The following is a 7,887-nucleotide window of genomic DNA, read 5'->3' as shown; positions in this document are numbered from 1 at the left end:
AAATCAAATCAGGCACATTCAAAACCATTCTGGCTGACCTGAGCACTTGTCTGCACATTTTAACAGTGTAAATTGAATCAGGCCCACTTTAGAAATACAGTCCTGATCAATTCCAACTGCCAAATAAAGTTTTTACTTTATTACTAGACCTGATTTGCACAGCCATACTTATCATACATTTGATAAGGAGTCCATGGTATGACAGTATTAGGAGTGTTGAGGTTGGCTCCTATGATAAGCACAGAAAATTCTAGCAGTCTTTTTCGTCTTAGTAAAAAAATCTGTGTTAAACTCTCTGAAAACTCTTAAATAAAATAAAAAAATCCCAAGAGGCTGATGAAGCATGTATTTATTGGCCAGCAAGCAGGCAACTGACTGTCAGTTTTTGTGCCTGGATATTGGTCACAAAGAGCAAGCACTGGTAATTTCCTGCAAGTTCTATAAAGTCACAAGCTACAAACTTGCTCATGGTCATATCCTAGTGTTTCAATAGATCTGAAAACAGAACAGCTTGGCTCAATTTGAGGTATACAGAGGATCCAGAAGGATGAATGATAAAGCTGACTATCTAGTAGTGCTGATTGACTTGGATCCAAATCTATTAATAAATGGAAATCCACAATGAAGAACTTTATTGAGAAGAATACAGCTTGCAATAAAATGGCTTCCCAGTGAAATTTGGATGGCCAAATATCATGATCATATATAGTACATTAGAAATAGCAGCCTTCCCCAGTCATTTGGATGGCTGTTCTCAGAATTTAAACTAAACTTAACATCTCATTTAATAAATGAACAAAATAAATTGGCAGCCTTTGGCTAGGAGGTATTATGGAAATTGCAGTCTAACCACATTTACAGGATGTTGGAAAAGGCTGCTCTGCGGTACACCAGCTGCATTTATACTTGGATCTATTGCTTGCAATTTAATGCATACAAAATTGAAAATATTCCCAGTGGATGACTATATGATACAATTTTATTTTTGATATTTTTTCTTTATTCTATTTATGCTAGATTTCTAAGCCACCTGTTTATCTACTTCAGTGTATTTTCTCCATCATAATTAATTCCCAAATCTTTATTGATGCATTATTATATGAATTATTCTCCAGAAGGCCACTGAGATCCCAAGATAAAAATGTTTACTTCTGGTTTTGAAAAGATGCTTTAAAACAATCGAACACTCTCTAATTGTACACTTATGTATATAGGAATAACTTTTTATTGGTCTCAGTAATAATTGCATGTAAGTAGAGAGATTGTAGGAAGCTACGTTCCAGTTTGATTAACGCTAATGGTAAGTTTCAGTAAACACAACAAAACCCAATTAATTTCCACAGGATTAGTTACAGACCAGCCAGAGATTATATTCACTGAATGTTCAAGAATAAAATGTTAGCTGCTGAGACAGCTCATTTGACCAGAAGGCTATACTAATCTAATATCCAATTATCTTGGCTCAAGTCTCATGAAATTCAATAGGACTTGCTTTTAAGTAAGTAAGACTACAATTATACAATGGAAGTAGTTTTAACTAAGATAGGTTTTTAGCCTCACAGGGTCAAATAAAACCGATCGGTTGTGTTTTGTTTCATTAGTAATTTTAAATTCCTGAATATTATAATGTCTTTCTAATATCTATAGATTTTCCTCTGTGAAATCCATCTGCTGTTAAACTGTGGTCTTATTCACTCTTGTGATATTATATGCTATAGTTTTGTGATACCAAATATATTAAAATAAGGAATCACAAATGGAAATATGTCTTTCTATATGAAACCCTGACTGCCAGGTTGCCTTCCACACATACTATGTAAAATAAGTTCATCTTTGTTCAATATAGCTCCTCTTGACCTTGTATTAACTTCTGGAGCTGTCAGTCTGGTGATTTCCAGATGCTTCAATTCCCATCAGACAGACAATGGGTCTAGAATTCTAGAAGAAATATAAAATCTTTGTAGGCCACCAGATTACTTATCTCTCTTCTAGTACACCAATGCGCAACAACTAAAAAAATGACAAAAAGTAAAAATTTCTTGCAAGTTGAACTCATCTTCTGGTGATTTTATAAACAATAATCTGCAAAGGCCATTATATGTTGAGGCTGATTAACAAAGGAACATAAAAAACTAGCAGTAAGCAGAATAAAATCTGGAGCTCTTTATAGTTTATACATCAGGAAGAAGATAGATAGCTGGCTGTAAACTGAATGTAACTATTTCTTTTAGCTGTCACAGCTAGCTCTCAGTCTAGATGTAAGTTTCTTTGCTGCATAAATATAACCAGTACAAAGTATACAGTATATGTGTGACTAAAGACTCTATCAGAAATTCAGAGCCGCATAAAGCAAGAGATTTAGTATGCTGTCACTTTTAAGTGTAACAATTTATGCAAAGAAAGAATTGGCACAAACAATAACGATTTAATATCTTAAAGACTTGGAAGAATTCTATTAAGAAAGCAAACTTGGCAACTTAATCTATCATAAATTAACATAATTCCAAAAATAATTTCAATATAGCCACAGCATAAATCATATTCATGTCAAAACGTAACAGCTGATGGACAGTGTGTGCTAAAAAAAAGATGAAAAATCATTAAAACAACAGTGCTGAAATAAAAATCACCAAACAATAGAACTTACTCAGAAGCAAGAATCAAATTCCATCTAGCTTGCATTAAGAAACTTGGAAGTAAACTTAAATGTTCTCATTGATACCAATAAATGAAATTAAGTAACAGATTTTCATTTTTACAGTATCTATTTCATTTCTTTTCATTTATTTTTATTTTAGTAAATTTATTTGCCTCCCATCTTAACTACAAAGTGACTCTGGGCAGCTTACAATATTAAAAAGAATAAAACAGTGCAACAATGTGTATACAATAAGAATAAAACACTATAAAAATATAAATCTATTGAACATTTTAAAGAAATATTCTATCATTTCTCCAAAATTTTAATACAGAAATAACAGTTACAATTAAGTCTTGATGTTTCTTGATGAATCATAAAGAATTGTATTTTATATTAATACAAGTAAGTCTTGATTCTACTGTACAATGACATAGATAGCCACTATCCTTCAATCCAGCATCTTTTGAGAAAGTCTGAAAATGTACACAAATCTTTTTCTCTTAATTTCCAGAGAACTGAATCAAGCCTGCTTTCTTTCAAGGACCTTTAAGGTATGATGATGACCTAAGTCATACACTGTAGTAGGTAGCATACACAGTATTTAACACTGATGACATAAAAGATGTTGCCAGAAAAAGGAATAAATTTCAGGCAATTTATGTTATTGCAACAAAAATTTTCTGACTGCAAGTTCATGTTGAAAAGAGAGAAAGTGTTTGTGCGCTTGGTTCTTAGTGTATATATACACATGCACACATAATCACAAATCATTATGCTTTGGTGGTTCTGTTTATTTAACAGTCATGTTTATAGTCTGACTATGGCAGCTCACATATATAAGAGTTATCCCTTCTTACCGAGGGTCAGGTTCATACATGCACATTAAACAAAAAAAAAATCAGGAATGTAGTGGCATCTTTATCCTACTAACAAATTTTACTAAAAGGTGCATAAGCTTTCATGAGCTACAACTCATTTCATCAAATGAGTGGAGTAGCTAAACTCATGTAAGAGAGTTGAGGAGAGGGCAGGATGGTTACGCAAATTCAGTTTTCACATGAGATAGATAGATGACAAGGATCTGATCAATTAACAGCTGCAATGTGTTAGAAATGTCTTATTGTGGCCTTCTGAGAAAACCTGAAACATTTTGATGTACTGTATGTCAGCAGTTTCTTATCCAATTTTGCTGATAAAATTTTGTTATTCCAAAGCAGCACCTTTGAGATCTGTAATGTAGTATCCTGGGAGCTTAAAACGCTTTGATATTACTCTATTCTTGCTTTAAGTACTTATATTGAACTTGTGACCATTAATTCTCTTGCACAAAGTCTGGCTTGTTTGTCCTGCATAAAATCCATACTGGCAGATGATGGAATATATCACATTAGGGAAAACCATGCAAAAGGGCCTCTAGTCTTATGTATTTATGAACACGCCACCCATTACCTGAGAAAGTTCCATGGCTTTGTATGAGTTGTTGCTTATTAATAAAGCATTTGAGTGGCTTGAGCTGTGGAAGACAACTGTTGGTATTCTGTTATTCTGTTTTCATGTTCTATCTTTTACTAACTCTTTTCTGGGAATTCATCTGTCTCTACTGATTCATCTATCCATCTCATTGGGTGGGAAATTCAGTCTCTTAAATGCCTGGTTTAATTCCATCAGTTGAGCAACTCTGATAAGTGGGTCAAAACAAATATGGTTATAGTAGTAGCTTTGTGGATCAGCTGGGGGCAGGGAGAGAGGATGTTTGGAAACTGATCAAAGAGAGAAGCAATCTGGAATTAAGGAGAAAGTTTCTAACAGGGAGGACAATTAACCAGTGGAACAGCTTGCCTTCAGAAATCGTGGGCACTCCATCATTGGAGGTTTTTAAGAGACTGAATAGTCACTTGTCTGAGATGGTATAGGTTCTCCTACTTGAGCAGGGGGCTGGACTAGAAGACCTCCAAGGTCCCTTCCAGCTCTGTTCTGTTCTGTTCTATTCTCAGTGCAAAATACCTACAATAGAATAAGCACATGTGATTTTTTTTTCATGTCCCACAAAGTACTATCAGATGCAAGATTGTTTTTTCTTAGGTGGCAATGCATGTAAAACAGTGGTAGTCAACCTGGTCCCTACCGCCCACTAGTGGGCATTCCAGCTTTCATGGTGGGCAGTAGGGGTTTTGTCTGATATTGAAGCACTTTCCTTTTTTTTAATTTAATTGACTTTTTAAAAAATGTTCATAGCATTATTTAAAAACATTTTCATTAGGTTTTCATAAAATTCCCCGTGACAATTTAAATTTCTGAAAATATACTATTTGTATCGCCCGCGCATAAGGTTAGTTCACGTTATGTAAGTGAAACTAAATGGCACTATAGTGCGACCGCAAACAAAAGAGCCTCGTCTCAGAATAGCTTGCGCATCTCCCCCCACACCACCCCGCTGTAACAGACAAGCAGAGCTGGTAACAGGCACCCCCCAACCCAATCCACGATGCGCGAGAGGCATGCGCAGACGACGATACACAGCGCAGGCTCTTTTGTTTGTGGTCGCACTGGTCAGTACGCAGTTAAATTTGTGAGAGTGAGCACGTGCCTACAGCTTCAAACAAAATATTGTGAGTCCATGTCTCAAAAAAAGAATTATGCTCATGGCTATTTGCCAGAGTATCTGAAGATGGGTTTCATAGAATCTGTTGTAAATAAACAACATCCAATGTGTTTATTGTGTCATAAAACATTATCCAATGAGGCAATGAAGCCAAGTCAATTGCGAGAACATCTTTCTACAAAGCATCCAAATGATAAGGACAAGCTCATTGAATATTTTCAGGAAATATATAAAAAATTTCAAAATCGTTCAACAATCATTGCATCATTTAAGAAACAACATGCAGCAAATGAAGATGGATTAATTGCCGCTTATCGCATTTCACAATTAATTGCAAAAAGTGTAAAAGCTATAATATTGGAGAAACTGTAATAATACAAGTAATAATACAAGAATTTATCTCAACAGTAATGCATCAGGATATACCTGAAATTTTAAAAACATTGCCCTAAGCGATAGCACAGTAAAGCGACGAATTGAAGAAAGGGCAGTTAATGTTGAAAAAAACCTGATAAGTATTCTCCAAAACTCTTCATTTTCCATGTAATTGAACGAGTCTATCATTGCAGATAATAATGCTTTATTGATGGCATATGTACGTTATTTTGATGAAAACAATACATTACGAGAAGAAATGCTATTTGCAATAAATCTCATTAAAGATACAAGAGGATTATCTATATTTAATACTGTGAAATCATACTTTACAAAAAATAATATTCCTTTGAATAATATTGTTGTATGCGCTTCTGATGGAGCAACATCAATGGTAGGTCGCTATCGTGGATTTGTTGCTTATTTGAAGGAAGAAGTGCCAAATGTTTTATGTATTCATTGTGTGGTGCATAGACAACATCTTGTAGGAAAACATCTAAGTACAAGTCTCCATTCATCATTAACTATAATAATTCGAGCCATAAACAAGATCAAATCCAATGCAAAAAAGGATAGAATTTTTCGACAGCTTTGCCAGGACAATAATGAAGATTTTATTATGTTACTTTTGCACACAGAAGTTCGGTGGCTGTCAAAGGGCACATCTTTGGCTCGTTTTGTAGCATTATATGATAGTGTCATACAATTTTTTGAAAGTAATAATGAGACCAATCTGTGTCAACAGTTAAAAACAGTAAAGAATGATGCCTTTTATTTGGCAGATATTTTCAAGAGATTTCATGATGTCAATTTGCAGCTTCAAGGAGCTAATAAAACTCTTATAGGTTGCCAAAGTATTGTGTCATTATTTATTGACAAACTTGAACTACTTCGTTATAATCTATTGAAGAGAGAATTTCATCAGTTTCTTGAATTATCATCTATAAAAGATGATGTAACTCCAGAAGATATTGACAGATGCAGTAGCCACCTCAATGAACTTAAATTGGACATGGAAAAATGATTTGAACATATTTTGAAATTGAAGGTGTATGACTGGATAAAAAATCCTTTTACCGCAAATATTGAAGAGGCTGATACAACTTGCCAAGAAGAACTGTTAGAAATTAGATATGATGAAGAAAGTAAACATAAATTCGATAGTGGTGAATATGAAAACCTATGGCAAAGTAAAAAAAATGCCTGTCTTATGTCCAAATATGTGGAAAATGATATTCAGTTTATTAATACCTTTCCTTATCTCATATCTTGTGGAATCAGGCTTTAGTGCTGTTAATCATATTATGATCAAAGAAAGAAACCGCCTGAATATTTCCGAAAGAGGAGACCTTCATTTGTTCCTTACAAAAAATGAGCCAGATATCCAGTATTTAGTTTCGCAGCATCAGCCTCAGGGATCTCATTAATAATTTAATTAATTAAATGTAATTTCATCAGACTTCATGCCTCTATGTATGCAAAGTATAAATAAAAAGATAGATTTAACTACAGTAAGTTGTTTCATAAAGATTTATTCTGCCAAACTTAGCGAAAGTCCGACATAAAGTATTTGGTAAGTAATTATTATTATATGCTTTAACTTGCTGTAACTCTGCTTTATAAATTTTATAAAGTTACTTCCCTACTTTATAAATCACCATTACTGTGGAACCAGTGGGCAGTTAGAAAATTTTACTACTAACAGAGATACAAAAGTGGGCGGTAGGTATAAAAAGGTTGACTACCCCTGATGTAAAGTAAATAGCAGGTCATGAAAGGCTAAAGTTATATGTAATTTAACATATGCACATTTGAATTTAATGTAAAAGAGTCTTGGACACCTTTCCCCCATGTACATTCAAAAAGGTTACAAGGAGGAGCTCCATAGTCCACGCCCCACATATTCTGAATATTGTGGGGCAGTCTGCAAGCATAACTCTGCAAATGTCTATGTAAGTTTGGAGAAAGAGCTGTTTTATAGGGTCACTCTCTCTTTTCATATTCTTTCTCATTCGGTTAATGCAATTTTGCATCACAACAATGGGGTAGATCAGAGGTCCTCAACCTTTTAAGCACCAGGAACTGGTTCCACAGAGAGACATTTTTCCATGGACCGGAGGGGGTGTGGTTTCATGTACTGCCTGCCTCCCATGGATGTGGTTTGCTTGTTTGCAGACCAGTTTCTGGCATGCCACGGCCCGGTGCCAGTCCTTGGACTGGGGTTGGGGCCCCTTGGGTAGAACACTTGAGGTTGGAGCTTTTGACCATA

Source organism: Crotalus tigris, unplaced genomic scaffold (assembly GCF_016545835.1).
Source record: "Crotalus tigris isolate CLP2741 ecotype Arizona unplaced genomic scaffold, ASM1654583v1 scf7180000024116.2146003, whole genome shotgun sequence".
Classification (NCBI taxonomy): domain Eukaryota; kingdom Metazoa; phylum Chordata; class Lepidosauria; order Squamata; family Viperidae; genus Crotalus; species Crotalus tigris.
Note: the sequence above shows the minus strand (reverse complement) of the source record.